The 23,616-nt window shown below is 45.1% G+C and overlaps 1 long non-coding RNA gene across 5 annotated transcripts in view; it reads left to right on the top strand.

Annotated features, from left to right (window-relative positions):
* The window catches only part of LOC140458930 (uncharacterized), a 41,994-nt gene that overhangs the window by 14,376 nt on the left and 4,002 nt on the right, over positions 1–23,616 (top strand). The window contains exons 1-6 of one of the 5 annotated variants that reach the window (XR_011953781.1): positions 1,477–1,749; positions 2,387–2,493; positions 5,885–5,967; positions 7,721–7,820; positions 9,547–9,632; positions 22,527–22,644. This is a non-coding gene — a long non-coding RNA (uncharacterized lncRNA). Of the gene's footprint in view, positions 1–1,476; positions 1,750–2,020; positions 2,132–2,386; positions 2,494–5,884; positions 5,968–7,720; positions 7,821–9,546; positions 9,633–22,526; positions 22,645–23,616 lie in introns of those variants that run through there. The other 4 variants (XR_011953778.1, XR_011953780.1, XR_011953779.1 and 1 more) reach the window with 4 other exon arrangements.

Genomic DNA, 23,616 nt, shown 5'->3' with positions numbered 1-23,616 from the left:
AAAGCTGTTCGATTTTATCTGCAGACTATTGAATGCAAAATCTTCCTTGCGCAATAATGAGGCAGCATTTTGGGATGTCATTTTTAAAATATATTATTTTCAAAATTACTCACAATTCAGAGCGATCACTTTTTGCTGTCTGCATAACACAGTACGAAAATGTATTAACAGAAAAAAAAGTTTTTTTCTGAGTCACAAATTCATTGATATTGCGTGGGTCCAGCATTTATAAGTAATCATTTTTAAAAATAAATACAGATACATTTACTTACGATGTTGGAGTACAGTCAAGTTTTTTACTGAACAGTGACAGGATTGGACAGAGTCTACATGGATTTAAGAGGGGAATTATACTTAGCAAATCTACTGAAAGAATCTACAGAGTCGAATATTAAAGTAAGAAATAGAAGAACATTTAGTAAAGCTTATCATTAAACATGGTAGACTGGGTTTTGTGAAAGAGAAACTATATTTGACAAATTTGCGACAGTTCATGGAGGAGATAACGAGCAGGGCTGACAAAGGGCAATCCGTGATGTTCTGTATTTGGATTTTAAAAATGCAAATGTTAAGGTGCTACATAAAAGTTAATTGCACAATTTAGGAGCTCATGGTATCGGGGTAATGTATTAGCATGGATTGAGGATTGGTTAACCACACTTGCTGTTGCCGAGTCCTCATTTGCAGTGCTGTATACAATGTTAGCTCCCATATTTAATAAAGGAGACCATTCAAAAAAGATTCACTTAGCTGCTTCGAGGACGAAAGGATTGACCTATCAAGAATAGATACGAGGTGATCTTATGGAAACAAGATTCTGACAAGCTTGACAGGGTGGATGTTGACTAGATCTTTGAGCACCAGTGAAGTCTCAAACCAGGGGACACTACAGAAGGGAACATTCATTTTAGAAAAAGTAAAGAATTTTTTTCTCTCAGTGAATGACTAGAATTTTCTCGCCCCAACTTTTGTGAAAGTTAAATGCGGGAGGGGAATGGTTGCGTTACTCTTCGGAGGGTTGATCCGGCTTGTTGCGCCGAATGGCCTGTTTCCACACAGTAGGGAATCTATGATTCTATCTCAAATTATTTTAAAAGAGGGTAGTAGATTTTTGAAATATTGAGCAGTTTTGGGCTATGCGGATCAAGCATAAAAGAGGTGTTGTGGTCTGGGTTGACCAAGCCATGATCTGATAGAATGGAGCAACAAGCTGAAAGAGGTAAATTGCCTTCTCCTGCTCCGATTCCTTGAGGCTCCGTTTCATGTTTTTCTTGTCTCCACAGAAGTGTGCGATACAATGTGCTAAAGATCTCAGATGTTGTGAAAATGGGGTGTTTATGTACTGGTTCCGATGGCATTGACTCATCAATCACAGCTATGCAGTCATGAGTAGGAAGGCAATTCCCTCCATGAATAAAGGAAATCTACTGCAGCGCTCACACAAAGGGATCCTTCCCCTCAGCAAACTCTCATCACATTACCCAACATATCAGCTAAAGTCGGACACACTGCGCGTGCGAAAGCCAGCAAAGGGACTCTGGGTGATTGATGTCGGCACCGGACCAATGGAAGGATAGTGGGCGGACCTGGAAGACCAAGTGGGAGGAGCTGGAAGACCTAGTGGGAGGTTTGTCCTCCAACCAATCAAGTGAATGAAGGGCGGGGCTAAACTAAACCATGTGATCACCCTCGCGCGCGGTGCAGAGTCGCTGTAATGAATACTCGGAAGTAATGGAGAGAAAGGATACGGTAAGGAAAGAAATAAACAGGGAAACGGGAGAAAACTGTGTTGCGATGAGCGGAGAGGTTTTACAAACAAATTGTGCACGTCGGAAAACACAAATGTGAACGTCTCAGTCCCGTGTTTGCAGTAAATTAGGACTGGCCTCAGCGCGGCTGCAGACCTGAGTGAGCGCCGCCATCTTTATTCGGGTCAACGATTCACTGGACACGTGCGGAGCCGCCATCTTTGTAGGGGGCAAGGTGCAGCCAGGCGCATGTGCAGCCTTTCTCTAGTATAGCGTCATTGGGATCATATCAGCCAATGCTGCTCTGATTCACCTCTGGGCTCCCTCATGACCACTTTGTCAATATCTAGCTTCCTCAATCTCGAACCATGGGTGTATTTTCGGTCTGTTTACTGCTGTATTATTACTTTTATAGACCCTTTGTAAATGAGTTTTTCACTGCGGCCCAGCCCCTGACCGTGTACTGCTCTATTATCAGATTACTTTCTTCTTGAATACTTTTGACAGTCAAGAATTCTTTTTTCCAATAAGCGAGTGTATTTTCCTTCCATTTCTGACGATCAAATTCTGCACCATTTTCATTCCCTGTAATCCGTTTTGCCCTCCCTGAAACATCAACTGTGTTTCTCCTTCCACAGATACCAGTGATTAATGCCAAAGCCCTGTTGCTTGTGGAGAGGGTGATGTTTGACTTTCTTGTACAGCTGCAGTTTGTGTTGTGAAGGTGCTCCCACGATATGGTTGGGTAAGAGACATTACATATTATTCATTACAGCACATTGATTATTTGAAGATAATGTCCAAATCAAGAACAGTTTGTAGTTTTATTATCATGCTTATAATTTCACAAAAATACTATTGAGAGTTTTAGATATAAGGCCAGAGATGGCGATATTAGGTCAGGTGATCAAAAACATTGCCAAAAAGCAGGTTTTGAGGGATGTCTTAAAGGTGGAAAGCAGACCTGTGAGGTTTTATCTGCAAATTCCAGACCATGTTGCTTTAGCAACTGTAGAATCAGCCACAAAGTTGAAGTAATGAATTAACAAATCGTTGGGAGTCTCATAGAAAATGGGTTGTTGAGGTCTCAAAGGATGTGTGGTGCAGGGAGCTAGGGATGATCACAGCCAGGAATCAAATCAAGAATGAGAATTTTAAATTGTTGTTGCTTATGAATATGAGCCTTTTGATGGATGAACATGTTTGGGGAGAAGTGAGCACGTGGGCAATAGAGCTTTTATTTTTTCTTGAGATTACAGGGAGGTTGAATTTGGGAGGCTGGCCAGGAGTGTGTTTGGATAATTAAGTCTGGATATAACACACGCTGTATGAGAGTTTCAGTATATGAGCTGAGATCAGGGTGGAATCAGCAAGAATAGTGGTGTTGGAGTGGGACTGGACTGTCACTCTCACCTCACCTCTGGGATTCAGCTTGTGAGAAACAAAGCTCACACACTTCAATAATTGCAGTCCGAGACAAAATCTGAATCAGCAGTGTCCTTTATTTTACACTTGCAAGTGGGTGAGATGTCCAGTGCCTATAAGGTAGAGGACATACACACACCAAATTCAATTCATACACAACATTTATATGATTTGATTTCTATTGTTTTACACTGCTCCCTCCCCTGTTTACATCCTCCATTTCCCTAAGACCGGCCCCCATTACCCCTGTTTATCTCTTGCCTTATCCGGCCTTGTCTGTGACAAAATGCTTATTTCTGGTCTCACAAGGCTGTTTGACCTCATCCTGCTGTAGGTCATTGTTAGGCATATTCTTTCTTCATCATTATCTACCCCCTTCATCTGTGCCTTTCCCGAGGCCGTTCTGATCCCTATGACCCTTTTAATTGGGGTTTGTTCCTCTGTTTCTGTAAAAGTGGGAAACAGATGTTTATACCTACTGTTTGTACAGACATATCTAGCTTAACTTCATCCCCTCACAACATCTTATCTATTTGCCCGTAATGTCTACCATTGTTTTACTGGCACATCTCATTCTGACATGCAATTTTAGCTAATACAAAAACAATTATATATTTACTCCACATCATTTCCATTCTTGTTGACTCAGCTCGTGGCTAAAACAATTACACACTGGCGTGAGTCCATTTTACTTTGTAAAATGGAATTGCAGAATTGCAGAAGTAACATTAATTTACCTGTATCCCATAAGCTGGTTGTCAGGTTGTGAATCAGGGCGCTAACACAATCGGGAGCTGAGTGGACTTGGTGGAGCCTAAAATGAGTGTCACTCAGCTGGCTGTTGCTGAGCAGCTGCTGCTTGGTAGCCCTGTTGATGAATACTTCCATCACTTTACTGCTGATCGAGTGTGGACTGATAAAGGGAACTTGCCTGGGTTGGATTGCCCTGTGTTTTTGTGTTGAACATCCCTGGGCAATGTTCCACATTGTCAGTCGATGCCAGTGCTGGAGCGGTACTTGGCTTGGTGGGTGGCAAGTTCAGGAGCACAAACCATCAGTGTTATTGCCAGAATGTTAGAAGGACCCATAGCCTTTACACTACTTAACCATTTCTCGATATTATTCGAACTAAATTGAATTGGCTTAAAGCTCACATCTGTGACGTTAGGAACCACTGGAGAATGCTGAGATGGATCAAGCCACTTTGCATCTGGCTGAAAATTGCTGCAAATGCTGTCATCTTATCTTTTACATGGATGTATGAAACCCCTCCATCAGTAAGGGTGGGGATATCCGTAGTGCTTCCTGCAATGAGTTGTTTAATTGTCCATTACCATTCACAACTGGGTGTGGCAGAATTGCAGAGCTCTGATCTGATCCATTGATTGTTAGGATTACTTAGATCTGTTGCTTGCTGCTGATGCTGTTTGATATGCAGATAGTCCTGCTTGGTAGCTTCACCAGGTTGGCACTTCATTTTTAGCTATGCCTGGTGCTGCTCATGGCATGACGTCCTTTCCTGCCCACTGTGTTGGTTGAGTGCGGGATGTACAAACCCATGAGATTACAGATTGTGCTGGAGTACCGTTCTGCTGTTATTATCCCACAGTGTCTCAGAGAGATCTACTTTGAGTTCCTACATCTGTCCCATTTAGCACGGTGATAGTACCACTCGGCACAATGGAGGTTTTTCTCAACTTTAAGGTGAGGCTTTGTCTCCAAAAAGACTGTGGGATGGTCGATCTTTCCGATACTGTCATGGACAGATGCATTTGCAGCTGGCAGATTCATACTGATAAGATCTCGTATGTTTTTCCCTCTTGCTGGTTCCGTTACCACCTGCTGCAAACCCAGTTGAGCAGCTATGTCCTTGAGGACCCGACCAGCTCAGTCAGTCATCCTGCTGCTGAGCTACTCTTGGTAGAGGACATTGAAATCCTGTACCCAGAGGAGCCTTGTCACCATTTTATTGCATCAGTGCTTTCTCCAATTGTTGATCAACATGGCGGAGCACTGATTCATCAGCCGTGGGAGCACGGTACGTGGTAATCAGCAGGAGCCATGAGACTTCCTGGTGTCCAAAGTCAATGCTGAGTACTCCCAAGGCAAATGGTTCCTGTGTGTACACTACTGTGCCATCACCTCCGCCCGGTCTGTCCTGCTGGACAGGACATATCCAGAGATTTCAGGAGAAAGTGAAGACTGCAGATGCTGGAGATCAGAGTCCAGAGTGTGGTGCTGGAAAAGCACAGCAGGTCAGGCTGATGAAGGGCTTAGGCTCGAAACGTCGATTCTCCTTCTCCTTGGATGCTGCCTGACCTGTTGTGCTTTTCCAGCACCACACTCTATCTAGGGATGGTGATGGTGGTGTCTGGCCATTATCTGTAAGGGGTTACCCTAGAGTATGACTATGCCAGGCTGTTCCTTGACTAGTCTGTGAGACAGCTCGCCACGTTTTGGCACAAAAAAACAGATGTTAGTGAGCAGGATGTTGCAGAGTCGAGAGGGCTGATTCTGTGGTTGTATTTCCTAATGCCTTGTTAGATGCCGAGTGGTCCATCCAGTTTCATTCCTTTGTTGAGACTTTGCAGTGATTAATACAGTGAGTAGATTGTTGGGCGACTGTCACGTTGTGAGGATTTTTTTCGCCATTGACAATGGTTCCATGGAGATCAGGAGATTCCTAATTCGTTACTTTTTCTTGAATTCAGATTCTACCATCTGCCGAGCTGGGATTCGAACAAGGACTTCAGTTGTACATTTTAATATTCTGGATAAAAGTTAAATACATTAGGTTTGTTCACTCATTTTAAATGTCACTAACCCTGGTTTTGTTTCTATGTAAAACACTGTCCATCATCCTGTCTCCTTCATCCTTCCCTCCAACAACAAGAGCAAGGAGCACATTGAGTTTATCTGTCACTAAGACTGAGACAATCCGATCAGCTGCTTCTGCTGCTTCTCTCCCTCCCACTAGCCCACCGAGACAAGCTGCCTCACATGGTGTTCCTGGTTTTTGTCCCAAACTCACATCTTTCTCCAGTCTCTTGTCAAGCCTTATCAGAGCTCACCTTGATCTTTTACTAGTCTCGCTAAACTACAGACATTCCAACTCTGTTTCCTCCTCATCACTCCCCCTCGCCAATTCACAGGTATTGTTCCTTGTTCTGTCTGTCTGTCTTTTCTGGTTATGTCCTTCTCATCCACTCTGCAAAACAAACTAACATTTGACCTCACTATCATTTGTAAATCCTGCTCCATCTCCACTCTCCCTTTCCTTTCTGAATTCCTTGTATTTGGTGTCCCTCTAGGATCTATCCTTGGTCCCTCCTGTTTCTCACCTAAGCACTGCCAGGAGGTGACATCGTCCAAACGCACAGTGTGAGATTTCACATGTACACTGACGATGTCCAGCTCTCCCTCCCCATCATCCCTCTCCATTGCTCCACTGTTGCTCAGTTACCAAACTGCTTATCACATTCCTACTACTCGATTAACTGCAATTTCCTACAAGGAAACATTGTTATGGTTAAATCCATTGCCTTCAGTTGCTATTACAAATTCCTTTCCCTTACTGCTGAGCCCCTCCCTCTCACTGGGTGCAGTCTGAGGCAGAACTAGACTCTTCATAACATTGCTGTCATATCTGTAACCCCAAGGTGACCTTCTGACCAGACATCTACACAATCACAAACACCAGGATCCAATCTCTAAAATGTTGCTTGTCTCCACCTCACCCTAGCTCCATTGCAACTGAAACCCCATACCCGTGTCGGTGTTACCTTAAACTTGATGAATCTGAAATGAACCCTTGATTTCGTGACTGACCCAGAATCTGCTAGCTTTGTGTTTCCTGCAGAATTACCTCACCCCCCCCCCCCCCCCCAATCCCTCTGTGGTGCAGCTTTCTACAGTTTTCACCATGTAAATAGCACTCTGTTCTCTTCTTATCCCCTCCAAAATGACCGACTTCACTTTTTCCCAAATTATACTCCATCTGACAACTTGTTGCCCCCTTCTCCTGTGCATCTCTCTCTCTTCACAATACTCTCAGAACTTTATAGTTATGCCTTTACTAGGAGTCACCCCCCCCCCACCCCCCAATTATGCTAAACATTTACTGGGAGCACTGGGCAGTGTGAAGCATGCAGAGTTGCTCTGTTTTTAAGAGATACTCTGTGGGAGGAGTTTGCTGCCCATTGGTCAGAATGGAGACAACTTGCCCATCGAGCTGCATGAGCCTTTCACCCCCCATGTCTTATTGATGAGGCACAGCAGCAGCACGGAAGGGAAAAAAGCAGCAAATCCTGCTCTCCACATCTCACTGACTCTTGGAATATTCAGTCCCATGTGTCAAAGATCTGCCCTGTTCAGTCACATGAAATTCCAAGGTGGAAACTCCTAGAAACCCACATAGATTTCCCCCTGAACTGACTGCTGACCTCCACAAGGGGTAATGTGTCCAGTCATCCTGGGCCAGGAGGAGGGGATGGTGCGAGTTTCTAACCTGAACTGACAGTGATGGATTTTATAAACTTGTATTACAGGATACTACAGGTAGACATTCAAATGGTAATCTCAGTCATTGTAACACCTAACTCTGATTGAATTAGTCAATTCATCAGGACCTGGATATTTGCATTGTATGTGAGTATTGTATTTCATCTGAATCCCATTTGCTGCATAAAAATTCTCCTTTGAATCTTCCCAAACCTTTAATATGTGTCCTGTAATCCTTGTATAATGAGCTGATGGGTATAAGGTTTATTATTATAATGTGTAACTTTTCTAAACCCCTCTGTCACAGCTCCTCTCGATTGACTTTGCTACCAGGAGAACACCTTAGTTTCCCCAAACCCCTGATTCCCCAATGTCTGTTTGCTCTCTATAAGGCACACATCAGGATTCTGTTGGAACATTCTCCACTTGCCTGCATCAGTGCAACCCTCAACACTATTAAAGAAAGTGAACATCCTCCAGGACAAAGCATTGTGCCTGAGTGGTGTCCCATCCACTACCTTCAGCATTCCCTCTCCCCATCCCAGAGACACAATGTCATCACTGTGTAAAAGGTAAAGGCAGCACTGTCCTACGAGACCATAGGGATGCTCTCTCATTAGGGAGGAAACTGGAGCCCCTGGAAGAAACCCATGGAGACACTGGGAGAATGTGCCAGTCCCACAGAGACAGTTGTCCAAAGCTGGAATCGAACCTGGGGTCCTGGCAGCAGTGCTAATCACTGAGCCACTGTCCCACCCTAAAATTGTAATCTGATTCACAACTACCACTTCCTCTGATAGTTCATTTCACACATAAACCATTGTCTGAACAAAAATAAAAAAAAAATTCCTGAACGCCTTTTTAAAGCCATTCTGCTGTCACCTTAAAAGGTATGTCCCCAGTCTTGAATCGCGTCCCTTCCTGGAAAGGACACCTGCCGTTCACATTACTGATACCAACCCTCCATGATTTGAGAAACGTCTAATAAGGTCACTCCTCAGCCTCCTGCGCGCCAGTGAAAGAAGTCGCAGCCCATCCAGACTCTGCGTATAATTCAAACTATCCATTCCCATCAACATCCTGGTAAATCTCTTCTGAATCCGCTGCAACTACATAATGTCCCGATATCAGCATGACCAGAACTGGACACTGAATTCCAGAAAAGGCCTCCCCAACATCCAAAATAACGTCCCAACTCTTGGACTCAAAGGTCTGAGCAATGAAGGCAAGTGTGCTAAGCACCTTCTTTACCACCCTGTCTACATGTGACACAGACTTGAAAGACCCGAACCCCTCGGCCTCTTTGTTCCATATCACTACTCGAGGCCCTGTTTTAAATTAGTGGAAGTCTGCCCTTGTTTGTTTTATCAAGATATAATATTTTGCATTTATTCCAATCCAAAAATCCCAAAAAACCCTGAGCATTAAAGACAGTAGGAGTATACTTAAGAGGGAAGTCAGGAGAGCAAAAAGTGGACATGAGATAGCTTTGGCAAATAGGGATATGAATAATCCCAAGGGTGTTTATAAATACATTAAGAACAAAAGGGTAACTCGAGAGAGAATAGGGCTCCTCAAAGATCAGCAAGGTAGCCTATGTCTGGAGCAACAGGAGATGGGAGAGACAGTAACTGAATGTTTTGCATCATTGTTTACTGTGGAGAAGGACATGGGCAATATAGAATGTGGGGAAATAGATGTCGACGTGTTGAATATGTCCATCTTACAGAGGAGGACGTGCTGGGTGTCTTGTAACCCGTAAAGCTTGGTTAATCTCCAGCACCTGATCAGGTGTACCCTAGAACTTTGTGGGAAGCTGGGAATGTGATTGCTGGGCCTCTTGCTGAGATATTTGTATCATCGATTATCACAGGTGAGATGCCAAAAGACTAGAGGTTGGTTAACGTGGTGCCACTATTTAAGAAAGGTGGTAAGGACAAGCCAGGGGACGATCGATCGGTGAGACTGACATTGATGCTGGGCAAGTAATTGGAGGGAGTCCTGAGGAACAAGATGTGCATCTATTCTTAAAAGCAAGGACTGATTCGTGATAGTCAGCATGACTATGTGCGTGGGAAATCATGTCTCACAAACTTGATTGAGTTATTTGAAGATGTATCAAAGAGGATTGACGAGGGTGCAGGAATAGGCCATTGTGCCCTTTGAGTCAGCACCACCATTCATTATGATCATGGCTGATCGTCCACAATCAGTATCCTGTTCCTGCCTTATCTCCGTAACACTTGATTCCATTATCTTTAACAGCTCTATCCATCTCTTTCTTGAAAGTATCCAGAGACTTGGCCTCCACTGCCTTCGGAGACAGTGCACTGCATGTGTCCACTACTCTCTGGGTGAAGACATTTCTCCTCAACTCTGTTTTAAATGGCCTCGCCCTTATTTTTAAACTGTGTCCTCTGGTTCTGGACTCACCCATCCGTGGAAACATGCTTCCTGCCTCCAGAGTGTCCAACCCTTTAATAATCTTGTAGGTCTCTGTCAGATCCCCTCTCATTCTTCTAAACTCAAGTGTATACAAGCTGAGTCCCTCCAATCTTTCAACATATGATCATTCCGGGAATTGATCTTTTGACCCTACCCAACACTCCCTCAATAGCCACAATGCTCTTCCTCAAATATGGAGACCAAAACTGCACACAATACTCCAGGTGCGGTCTTAACAGGGCCCTGTACAGCTGCAGAAAGACCTCTTTGCTCCTATACTCAATTCCTCTTGGTATGAGGGCCAGTATGCAGTGAGCTTTCTTCACTACCTGCTGTACCTGCATGCTGGCTTTCATTGACTGATGTACAAGAATACTTAGATCTTGTTGTACTTCCCCTTTACCAAACTTGACTCCTTTTAGATAGTAATCTGCCTTCCTGTTCGTGCTTCCAAAGTGGATAACCAGACATTTATCCACATTAAACTGCATGTGCTATGCGTCCGTCCACTCACCTTGCCTATCCAAGTTAACCTGTATTCTCATAACATCCTCCTCAAATTTCACCCTGCCACCCAGCTTTGTGTCATCAGCAAAATTGCGAATATTACTTTTAATATGTTCATCTATATTATTACTGTATATTGTAAACAGCTGCGGTCCCAGCACCGAACCTTGTGGTACCCCACTAGTCACTGCCTGCCATTCCAACAGGAAGCGTTTATCACTACTCTTTGCTTCCTGTCAGCCAGCCAATTTTCAATCCAAGTCAGTATATTCCCCTTTGTAAATCCATGCTGACTCTGACGAATCCTATTACTGCTATCCAAATGAGCCATAATTTCATCTTTTATAATTGACTCCAGCATCTTCCTCACCACTGACATCAGGCTAACTGGTCTATAATTCCTTGTTTTCTCTCTCCCACCTTTCTTGAAAAGTGGGACAACATTAGCCACTCTCCAATCTGACTCCAATCCTGATTCTGTGTCTCCCCTTTCGCAAGGGCCTGAATATCATCCCTCACCAACAGGGCCATCCCACCCCCTCTGCCCATCAGTCTGACCTTTTGATAGCACTGCACTCCATTTATTTCAATGCAAGAGGTTTGACAGGGAAAGCAGATGAGCTTAAGATATGGTTTTGAACATGGGACTGGGATATAGTGGGTATTACAGAAACATGTCTTAGGTTGGAAAGGACAGGTAGCTTAATGTTCCAGGGAATAGATGTAAGAGGAAGGATAGATAACAGAGAAGGTGGAATGGTGTTTTTGATACGGGATAACATTATTGTTGTGCTTAGGGAGGATATTCATGGGAGTTCGCCTGGTGAACTTACTTGGGTGGAGCTGGGAAATAAGAGCAGGATGATCACCTTATTGAGGTTGTCTGTGTGGGTTTCGTCCGGGTGCTCTGGTTTCCTCCCGCAGTCCAAAGATGTGCAGGTTGGGTGGATAATTCAGGCTGAATTGCCCATATTGTTCAGGGATGTGCAGGTTGGGTGGATTGGCCATGTGAAATTGCCTACAGTGTTCAGGGATGTGCAGGCTAGGGAGATTGGCCATGGGAAATGCAGCATTACAGGGGTAAGGTAGGAGGCTCTAAGGGTCAGTATGGATGTGATGGGCCGAATGGTCTGATTCCACACTTGGGATTCACTGACGATAATTCTACTAGTTTTAAAATAGTTACAGAAAATAATAGACCAGATCTAAAAGTTGGTGTTCAAAATTGGACAATGATGAATTATGACGATACAAGGCTAGAACTTTCAATATTTCTTGACAACCCCCAGGTAAAGGGACGGCTGGAAAGTGGGAACATAAGAACATAAGGAATCGGAGCAGGAGTAGGCCGTCTGGCCCCTCGGGCCTGCTCTGCCATTCAATAAGATCAGGGCTGATCTTTCCATGGCCTCAGCTCCACATTCCTGCTCTCTCACTATAACCCTTAATTCCTTTCCTGTTCATAAATCTACATTTTGACCTAACGATAGTCAAGTTGATAACGTCAACTGCTACACTCAGCAGGAAATTCCACAGATTCAGAACCCTTTAGCTGAAGAAGTTCCTCCTCAACTCTGTCCTAAATCAGATACACCGTTATTTTGACGCTATGCTCTCTAGGTTGACCCGCCCTTCCCCCCCCCCCCCCCCCCCCCCCCCCCGCCATGGAAATAACCTCCCTGCATCTATTTTATCTATTCCCTTCTTCATTTTATTTTTTCCAATACAACCTCCCATTCTTCTAAATTCCAACAAGTATAGTCCCAGTCTATTCAGTCTCTCCACGTACACCAACCCTCTCAAGTTCCGACTCAAACTAGTGACCCTCCTCTGCACCCTCTCCAGTGTCAGTACATCTTTGCTGAAGTAAGGAGATCAAACCTGTACACAGTACTCCAGGTGTGGCCTCACCAGCACCCTGTACAGCTGCAGCATAACCATCCCTCTAGCAAGGAAGGACAATAGACTCTTCACCATCTCTTTTAGTCCCCTGGGATGCATTCCATCACGGCCAGGAGACCCATGTACCTTTGGGCTGTTATCTTTCCCAACACTACCCCTTTACTGAGAATGACAGTTTCCATGTCCTCATCTGCCATTGCCTCCATAGGCCTGTGAAAATGAGACAACAAGAGTACATAGACAGTATGTTCCTGTTAAGGCCAAGTCTGGTAGGTGTAGAGAATGCTGTGTGTCGAGAGAAATTGTGGGTCTGGTCAAAAATATGAAGGAGGGATATGGCAGGTACAGACAGCTGGGTTTGAGTGAATCCCTCGGAGTATAGGGGCAGTAGGAGTACACTTGAGGGAAAACAGGAGGGCAAAAAGGATACATGAGATAGCTTTGGGGGCAAAGAGGTTTAAGGACAATCCAAAGGGATTCTACAAAACACTAAGGACAAAAGAGTAACCAGGCAGAGAATAGGGACCCTCAAAGGTCAACAAGGATGTCTGTGGAACCACAGAAGGTGGGAGAGATACTATCCGAGGATTTCATGTCAGCTTTTACAGAAAGAGGGTATGGAAGCTGGAGACATTGGAGAAATAAATAGTAATAACTTGACAACTGTCCATATTACAGAGGAGGTTGTACTGGATGTCTTATACATAAAGCTGAGTAAATCTGTGGGACCTGATCAGGTGTATCCCAAATCTTTGTGGGAAGTTAGGGAAGTGATTGTCAGGCCCTTCGCTGAGATATTTCTATCACCGACAGCCACAGGTGAGGTGCTGCAAGACAGGTGCCATTATTTGAGAAAGGTGATGAGGAAAGGCCAGGAAACAATACACTGGTGAGCCTAAAGTTAGTGGCAGACAAGGTGTTGGAAGGAATTCTAAAGGACAGGTTTATATGTAATTGGAAAGGCAAGAAGTGATTAGGGATAGTCAGCATGGCTTTGTACATAAATCACTAACTTGGACTTCAGAAAGACATTCAAAAAGGTTCCACATAACAGACTGGTTAGCAAGTTAGACACCATGGGATACAGAGAGAACCAGCTATTTGGATACAAATTGGTTGTAAGGTTGGAAACGGAGGATAGTGCTTTTAGGACTGGAGGCCTGTAATGAGGTGAAAGGATCAGTGCTGGGTCCACTGCTTTTCATCATTTATATCAACGATTTCTATGTGAATATATGAGGTAAACTTAGTAGGTTTACAGTAGACATCAAAATTGGAGGTGCACTGGACAGCAAAGAAGGTTACCTCAGAGTACAATGGGACTTCAATCAAATGGCTGAGGATTGTCAGATTGAGTTTATTTCAGGTAAATGTGAGGTGCTCCATTTTGGAAAAGCAAATGAGGGCAGGAATTATACACTTAATGGGAAGGTCCTGGGGAATGTTGCTAAACAAAGAGACCTTGGAGTGCAGGTTCATAATTCCTTGGAAGTGCAATCATAGGCAGGGTAGTGAAGAAGCTTGGCAGCACGGTGGCACAGTGGTTAGCACTGCTGCCTATGCACTGGTCAGTGCATTGAGTAGTGGAGTTGGGATGTCATTTTGCGGTTGCACTGCACATTGACTCAGTCACAACAGCACATTGACTCAGCCACTTCTGGAATTCTAGTGTCAGTCCTGGTTTCCCTGCTATCGGAAGGATATTGTGAAACTTGAAAGCGTTCGGAAAAGATCCGCAAAGATGTTGCCCGGGTTGAGGGTTTGAGCTGTGTAGGTAGAGGGTGAATAGGCTGGGGCTGTTTTCTCTGGAGAATTGGATACAATTGTGAGCAGCATGGATAGGGTGAAATCCCAGGAGCTTATTCCCAGGATATGTGAGTCCAAAGCTTGTGGAACAGGCTTCAGGTGTGAGGGAAAAGATTTCAAAGGGATCTAAGGGGCGATGTTTCCAGCTGAACATGGTATGTGTATGGAATGAGCTGCCAGAGGAAATGTGGAGGCTGGTACAATTACCCAATTATGCCTTTGAGATGTTGTACATGATTAGCAAAAGTTTAGAAGGATATAGGCCAAGAGCTGGCATATGGGATGAGATTAATTTAGGATGTCTGGTCGGCATGGAAAAGTCGGATCGAAGGGTCTGTTTCTCTGCTGTACATCTTTATAGCACTACTAAAATTAAGATGGGTTTCTCTTTTATGAAGAGTTAGCAGAAGGTCAGATAATTCTCCTTGGAGCTGAGAAGGTTAGGCAGTGATTTAGACCAGGAGCAGATTTGTTTCCAGGGTATTTAATTTACAGAGAGACAGAGGGAGAAATTATTAACGTCACAATTTTTAGTAACTCCCTTCAGGTAACTGGCAAATAATGCAGGTTAAAAATGTGAGGATTATTTTATTCACTAAGTTCTGAGCATCTGGAACAGTTTGACCGACAGCTGGATGCAGATTCAGTAGTTATTGTCAAAACAAATTTGGAATTTAACATTTTTAAGGAAGGATTTGGAGGGCTACAGACAAATGGGAGGTGAGTTGGGATAGACTGGCCCCATCTCCAGAGGGGGAGAGTACAGCCCCAATGGGCTGAACAGCCCCAAACCCCTGTGCTCTGTGTTACTGCCCATTCACCGTGAATGATGAAGCTCATCCTAGGGCAGAGTCATAGAGACCTACAGCATAGAATTAGACTCTTTGGTCAAACTGGTCCATGTCGACCAGATATCCCAACCTAATCTAGTCCCATTTGCCAACACTTGGCACATATCCCTCTACACCCTTCCTATTCACATACCCATCCAGATGCCAAATGGTGTAATTGTACCAGCCTCCATCACTTCCCTGAACAGGAGATTCCATACACGCATCGATCTCGGAATGAAAAAAGTTGCCTCTCGGTTCCCTTTTAAATCTTTCCCCTCTCACCTTAAACCTACACCCTCTCCTTCTAGACTCCCCCACCCCAGGGAAAAGACCTTGTCTATTTTTCCCATCCATACACCTCATGATTTTATAAAGCTCTATGAGGTCATTCTTCAGCATCCAATGCTCTTGGGAGGAGCCCACTCATGTCACAATGGGGCCCGGGTGATTGACATCAGCTTCAGACCAATAGGAGAATTGGCGTGATCCTCCAGCCAATAGGAGTGAATTGGGATGGGTCCAGCAGGCCAACACGTGGCCATGATCTGTGCAGGCGCAGTGTCACGGTGAGGGGGGACCTAGTGAGTGTGAAGGGAGTGGGAGAGTCTGCAAAGTCTGGGGAAGAAATGGAGCTATTGTGGGACTGGGAGGGTTTATAAATGCACGGTTTTAGGCTGCTAGACCTGAATTAGAAATTCCTGGTAAATTAGAACCAAAAGAACTGCGGATGCTGTCAATCTCACACAACAACCAAAAGGGACTGGTAAAGCTCAGCAGGTCTGGCAGCATCTGTGAAGAGAAATCAGAGTTAACATTTTGGATCTGCTGACCCTTCCTCAGAACTGATGTTACTGAAAAGAAATGTCGGTTTAAATGTAGAAGGTAGGGGTTAAGGAGTAAATGATAGGTGGTGATAGATTCCAAAGAGATGGGAGCAGTTGGACAAAGGAGTGGATAACGATCTAGCTGGGGGGGGGGGGGGTGAATAGCTGTTTATGGGAACTGTTAGTGACTAACCATAGGTAATGTGTAATGGTAGGCTGGTATGTGGGTTAAGAGGCTAGGGTGCTAGGACATTGGAGAGTTCAGGACCTAAAATAATTGAATTTGATACTGGGGCTAGAGGGGTGCAGGGTCCCCACGTAGAAGATGAGGTATTGTTCTTCCAGCTTCCGTTAACGTGTGGTGCTGGAGAGGCACAGCAGGTCAGGTAGTATCCCAGGAGCAACAGAATCGTCGTTTTGGGAATATTCCTTTCATCAGGAATGCCAGGATTGGGGGTCGGGGAGAGAGGAGGGGTGTAAGAGGGTTGAGAGATAAGAGGGATGTGTGGGGTTGGTTGGAAGGGAGCAAGGAAGGCAATAGGTAGATGTAGGTGGAGGGTAATGGAGAGAGGATGGGGTGGAGTGGATAATTGGAAAGGAAGATGGACAAGTGGGACAGTTCGAGGGTGGTGTCGAGTTGGAGGGTTGGATCTGCGATAAGGCAGGGGAGGGGAGATGAGGAAACCTTGATTCTGTGGTTAAAGGGTCCCAATGTGGAAGATGAGGTTTTCTTCCTCCAGGCATCGGGTGGCTTGGGTTTGGTGGTGGAGGTGCCCCAGGACTTGCATGTCCTTGGCGGAGTGAGTAGGGAAGTTGAAGTGGTTGGCCACAGGATAGTGGGGTTGGTTGGTTCATGCATCCGAGAAATCGTCCCTGAAACATTCCATAAGTTGGTGTCCGGACTCCCCAGTGGAGAGGAGACCGCATCGAAAGCAAAGGCCATAATAGGTGGGGTGTTTGGATGTGCAGGAAATCTCTGCTGGTTGTGGAAGGGTCCTTTGGATGTGAGGGGGGAGGTGTGGGCACAAGTTTTACACCTCTTGCATTGACAAGTGAAGGTGCTGGGAGTGGAGGGTGGGTTAGTGGGGACCATGGATCTGACTAGGAATTCACAGGGAATGGTCTCTGTGGAATACTGAAAGAAATGGAAAGGGAAATATATCTCTGGTGGGATCTGATTGTAGGTGGGGGAAGCAGCGGAGGCTGATGCATTGTATCTGGGTGGAAGGTGAGGACTGAGAGGTTCTATCCTTGTTGCAGATGGAGAGGTGTAGTTCAATGCAGAGGTGTGGGATGTGGTGGAGATACACTGGAGAGTATTGTTGACCACACGGGAGGGGAATTTGCAGTCCTTGAAATACGGGGGCGTTTCGGTATGTTCTGGAGTGTTCTGACAGCTTGCATCAAGCTTCACTGGAACACTGCAGTAAGCATGAGACACATGTTGGCCAGGGAACACACTCGTGTGTTAAAGTGACAGGCAGCTGGAAGCTCGGGGTCTGTTTTGCAGCAGAACGTAGATTATCAGCTGCCATTTCCAGCACCTCCACTGAGATGCTGCCAGACAAAGGTTCCTGTCCCCTCCATTAACAGTTATGCACCCTCCCAGCCAGATTGTTGTCCACTCCTTTGTCTTTCCAAATGTTACTGTCTCTTTTGGGCTCTGTCCCTGCCTATTATTTACTCATTGACCACTATCTCCTGCAGTCCAAAGATATGAAATTTCAATGAATTGGCCAAGCTAAATTTCTTGTAGTGTTCAGGGATGTATAGGTTAGGTGCATTAGTCAGGAGAAATGTAGAATAATAGGGTCGGGGAATGGGCTTGGTTGAGAAACTCTTAAGAGGGTGGGTGTGGACTTGTTGGGCCGAATGGCCTGATTCCACACTCTAGGGATTCTAATTTTCCCAGCTGCTATATGTTCTGAGGGAGGGTCACTGGACGTGGAATGACCCTTGGTGTGTATAGGAGGAGGAAACTGGAAAGGGGAGTTGGATCCAGTTTAGACTGGGAGGGTTTAATTACACTCTGTACAGGTAGTTAGGCCTGAATTAGAAACTCTTGGTCCCATGTTTACAGCAAATGGGAAAACGGCTGTGGGCCTCAGTCAGTGATAGGTCCTGGGTTATGGTCGCCATCTTTACTTAGGGCAAGGTACAGCGAGGCACATGGACATGTCCTCTTCCTGGGTGGGTCGGGGTGATTTGAAGAGGAGCATTTACACATCAAACACGCACCAAGAGAAATATTTGTCTTTACTCTTCAGTCTGCACTGACTGAGTTTTGTTTGTGAATTCATTTTATAGGATATTAATTGAGAATAATTGAGACAGGGATCTCAAAAGCAATGTTCTGTCGTCAACAGGGTCATCAGGATCAGAATACCATTGACATTTAAATGTGGAAGGAGAAAGGTGTGTCTGTTCTGTCTGTGGGAAAGTATCTTTTTTTCAAGCAAAAAGCAGAAAGATGTTCAAATTTGTGGTTGGATCACCCTTGTGGTTTGTGCTCAATTCTGGGCCCTGCAGCTGTGGAAGGAGGATTTGGCCTGAGGGGGAGCACTAATTTGTCCAAATTACACCTCGTCTCTTTATATGAACTGTCAGATTTAGACCCAATCACCCACTTCATGATGTTAACCTGCAAGCTCCTTATTTTCAATTCCCTGCAAACTTCTCATTAAAATTCCTTATGGACGATGCAGTTCCTCAGCTCCCATTGAGATACATTGGAACAGGACAGGAGGCTGAGGGCAGTGTAGGTGTGAGCAGACAATGAAAATGACAGGGCTGCATTGTGAGGGCTGCTTGGCTCAATGAGAGTGTTTTGGAGTTGGGTGTAAACAGAGTGAGGTGAGACAGGGAGAAGGTGAACCACAGCTGCAGTTTTAGTTCAGGCCGTTCAAAAATTCACATGGTCCCAAAGGGAACAGGCAAGAGTTTTTTAAAAGTTTTTAAAGTGTATAATGTCTGCTTCAGTAAAGATCGGGGCTTTTGATTATAATGGAAATGTTTGAAGTGAAGGAAGGTTGCTAGCTCATCAAAATTCTCCTAATGGGTGTAACTAGCTGAAACTAGAGAGACATTGTGACAGGAGACCTTAGACCAGTGGTGTGGTCCTATTGCACAATGTGGGAAATAAGGGACACTTCCAGTGTCCGTGACGGCTATGTGAGCAGGAAGTGGGCCCACCTGCAGCTACTGGGTAACTGCTTTTCAGACCTGGAGCTGAGAGTGAACTCACTGTGGAGCAATATTGAGAATGTCATGGAGAGCATGTTTAGTGAGTTAGTCACACTACAGATGAGGGTTACACAGGCAGAAAGGGAAAGGATGACCATCAGATGAAGTAAAAGGCTCAGGAAGGAAGTGCAGGACTCCCCAGTGATCATTCCCCTTCTCAAACAGATAGTATGCACCACTTGGGATTCTATAAGGGAAGGACAGGTGGGGTGGACTCTCAGGGGAACTCAGCAACAGCCAGGTTCATGACACCACAGATAGATCCGCTGCACAGAACGGGAGGAGGGAGAATGGCAGAGCTATAGTGACAGGGGATCCAGTTTCAGGGTCAGAGGCAGGCGTGTCGTTGGACACAGACATGAATCCAGGACAGTGGAATGGAACCCAGGTCCATTTATTGACAATTGCACAGACCAAATAAAGGTCAGCGTTCCAAATGCAACCTTCAATACTTGATCACCCTGAAGCACTACTTTCCAGGGTTTGTGCAGTTGTTCTGAACCCTTCAGAGAGATGGAAGGGGACAGGGAGAAAACAGGAACAGGATTGTGTTATAATCTACAAAATAACGGTCACTCTCCCAGCTCAGTCTCCCCCTCTGTCTCCCACCCCCCATCGTACCTCCTCCCCACCGCAGAGAAAAGACTTTGTGTATTTACCCTAACCTTGCCCCTACTGATTTTATAAACCTCTATAAGGTCACCCATCAGCCTCTGACCCTCCAGGGAAAACAGTGTATTTATCCTCTCCCTGTAGCTCCAATCCTCCAACCCTAGCAACATGCTTGTAATACTTTTCTGACCCCTTTCAAGTTTCACAATATTGTTTTTTATAGGAAGGAGACCAGAATTGCACGCAATATTCCAAGCATGAACTAACCATTGTCCTGTACAACCGCAATATGACCTCCAAACTCCTATACTCAGTGCTCTGAACAATAAAGGAAAGTATATTAAACACCTTCTTCACTATCCTATTGACCTGCGATTCTGCTTTCAAGGAGCTGTGAACCTGCACTCCAAGGTCTCTTTGTTCAGCAGCACTCCCAAGGACCTTACCATTAAGTGTATCCATCCTGCTCATATTTGCTTTTCCAAAATGCAGCACCTCACATTTATCTAAATTAAACTCCATCTGCCAGTCCTCAGCACATTCAACCATCTGAGCAAGATCCCGTTATTATCTGAGGTAATCCTCTTCACTGTCCACTACAGCTACAATTTTGGTGTCATCTTTCTAACATTACTTCCTATATTCACATCCAAATCATTGATATAAATTATGAAAATTAGTGGATCCAGCACTGATCCTTTGTGACACCCCACTGGTCATGGGTCTCCAATCTGAAAAGCAATCTTCCACTACCACCCTCTGTCTTCTACCTTTGAGCCAGTTTTGTATCCAAATGGCTAGTTCTCTCTGTATTCCATGAGCTCTAACCTTGCTTACCAATCTCCCACGGGGAGCCTTGTTGAACCCCTTTCTGAAGACCATTTCAATCATTTCCACCGCTTTGCCGTCATCAATCCTCTTTGTTGTTACTTCAAAAAAATTGACTCAAGTTCATGAGACGTGATTTCTCACACACAAAGCCGTTATTAATATCCACGACTTAACTCTGTACATTAGGGTCTGTGTCACCCGGTTATGGCTGTTAATATTCTGGATAAAGTTCAAGTACATAGGTTTGTGTTAGTGACTGTATTGAGTCTTGTTAATATTACCAACACAGATGAATTCCTTTTGAAAGGCAGTACCTATATACCTAACCCCCCTCCCACCTGCTCTGTCTCCTCCATTCCCACCGTAGACAGTAAGTGGGAGGAACTCATGGAGTTTCCATGTGAGTGAGGTTGAGAAAATCTTCCCTTCTTTCCACTAGCCCACCAGGAAATGGTGGTAGTGTCCTTACCTCTGAACCAGGAGGATCGGGTTCAGAATTGAGTAACAGCATCTTTGAAGAGACTGATTAGTAAACATGCCCAAGCCACCAGGCCATACTGTCTCCCAGCTGTCCCTGCCTGAGCCTTGAAACAGAACCATCCTGTAGTTTGTCCTGTCAGACTCTCCCATTGCTCACTTTATTCAGGATCCCCTCTTAGTGCTGCACTGATCCTGTCCATCCCCCAGTGTCCTCCACATTCATTCGTTGTTTACAATCCCATTGTCCCAGTCCACCAGCCCCACTCCCACCACTCTATTGGGCAGCAGCTGCTGTCAATCACCTCGGCTCCTGTGTGATCTGGAGCATGTGCTGTAAGAGGGGAGACTGGTGCACAGGCACAGTGCTGGGCAATTGTTGGCATATGTGCAGGGTGGGTCAGTGCCAGGGAAGGAGGCTGTGGGATTAATCTGTTATTGGCAGCTCCCTCCATTCCTTCCTCTGAGAACAGGTCCCAGGGAATGCTCCCTGCCCTGGTATCGTGACAAGTGGTCGGTGTATCTGTGGGGGAGCATTTTGCAGAAAGTTATCAGAACTCGGGTGAAGATTCAGCAAGGTTATGGAAAGGAACAAACGTGGGCCTGCAACTAAACTTCTAATTTGGTTCATTTTAGTTCAACCAGATATGATTTGGCCAGTGTGTGCAGGATTGGTTCTCATCAGAGGATTGGAGTGGCGGAAATAAATCAGAGGTTCCAGATTGGGGGAAAAAATCAGTGCAGGTCTGACCCGGAAGGAAACCCTGGGAGGTGGGGGGAGGATTCACCAACACCCAGGAGGCTCCGAGTCAGACTCATTGATTTGATTAGATTAGATTTCCTACAGTGTGGAAACAGGCCCTTCGGCCCAACAAGTCCACACCGACCCTCAGGAACAGTAACCCACCCAGACCCATTTCCCTCTGACTAATGCACCTCATGCTATGGGCACTTTAGCATGGCCGATTCACCTGAACTGTGCATCTTTGGATTGTGGGAGGAAGCCGGAGCACCCGGAGGAAGCTCACGCAGACACAGGGAGAATGTGCAAACTCCACACAGACAGTCACCCAAGGCTGGAACTGAGCCTAGGACCCGAGTGCTGTGGGGCAGCAGTCCCATCGTGCCACCCCTTTTTTTGGTTCTTACTCTGCAGGCAGGAGCGAGAAAGCTGAATTTAAAGAGAAGAGAGAGAACTGGGTGTGGAGGAAAAGAGTGAGGAGATTGGTTTGGATTTCAGTTAACAAGGGAGAGAAATTTTCAGACTGAGATTTAAAACATTGGAGGAACAAAGAAACTACAATTTAATCCTATAATTGTCTTATGAATTTCCATCCTGTGTTAACGGTGGTGACTTGTTTTCTCTGTTGTAGGGTTCTGAAAGGGCGGATTTGTGGATGAGAAATTCAAATTGAACTTCCTGTTCGGTTTTGATTGTTACTTGATCCGTTTCGTTCTGAATATCATTGGCGTTTTCATGTGGGAGGAAAGGTGTGTATTCTGTCCATGGGCGAATATTTCAAATGTCAGTGTGACTGGAAAAAAGTACTGAGACACAGCCAAATCCATGTAAGTGTGGTGACTGTGGAGAGAGAGTACATTTGTTTTAAAAAGTCTGAAAAAACATGGCACATTTCCCAGGAATAATTAAGTTACAGGTTTGTTTTGTCTGAGGACAAGTTTTTAATTAATCATGCAACCAGAAAGACACAAGGATACCTGCACCATGGAAAATACTGTGAAAACAGGATTGTTGTAAAGGAGTTAATTATTGATCATTGGCGTTGTCACATCGGTTCCAGTGCCGTGGGGAGATCCTGGAAATGTGATGAATGTAACGTTATTAAACTGGAAATAGTGCAGAAGAAATTTAGAAGACTTTTTGCCAGGGCTCGGGGTCTGAGTTATAGGGAGAGGTTGGACAATCGAGGATGTTTTTTTAGAGCAGAAGAAACAAGGGGAAGCCTTTTTTGAAAGTGTATAACATCATGAGAGGCTTGGGAAAGGTGAATGCACTCAGTCTTTTTCCCAGGGAATCAAGAACTGGAGGGCATCAGTTTAAGGTTAGAGGGGAAATTATGAAAAGGAACCTGAGGGGCACCTGTTTTACCCAGAGGGTGGTATGTATATGGACTGAGCTGACAGTGGAAAGTGGTTGAAGTGAGTACATTAACAACATGTAAAAGACATTTGGACAAATACATGGATAGCAACGGTTCAGAAGCATATGGTCCAAGTGCAGGGAAATGGGTTCGTGTGATGGACATTTTGGCCGACGTGGGCCAGTTTAGGCCAAAGGGCCTGTCTCTGCTGTAGGACCCTGACTCCGAGTATATTTACTATTTCTCCTGCTATCTCTGGTAGCACCCTGGGATGTAATCCACCAGGGCAAAGAGACTTATCTACCTTCAGCTCCATTAGCTTGCCCAGCTCCAACTCTCTTATGATATGGGCGGCACGGTG

This window comes from Chiloscyllium punctatum, chromosome 34 (assembly GCF_047496795.1).
Source record: "Chiloscyllium punctatum isolate Juve2018m chromosome 34, sChiPun1.3, whole genome shotgun sequence".
In the NCBI taxonomy this organism is placed as follows: Eukaryota; Metazoa; Chordata; class Chondrichthyes; order Orectolobiformes; family Hemiscylliidae; genus Chiloscyllium; species Chiloscyllium punctatum.
This window is presented reverse-complemented; position numbering and strand designations above follow the sequence as displayed.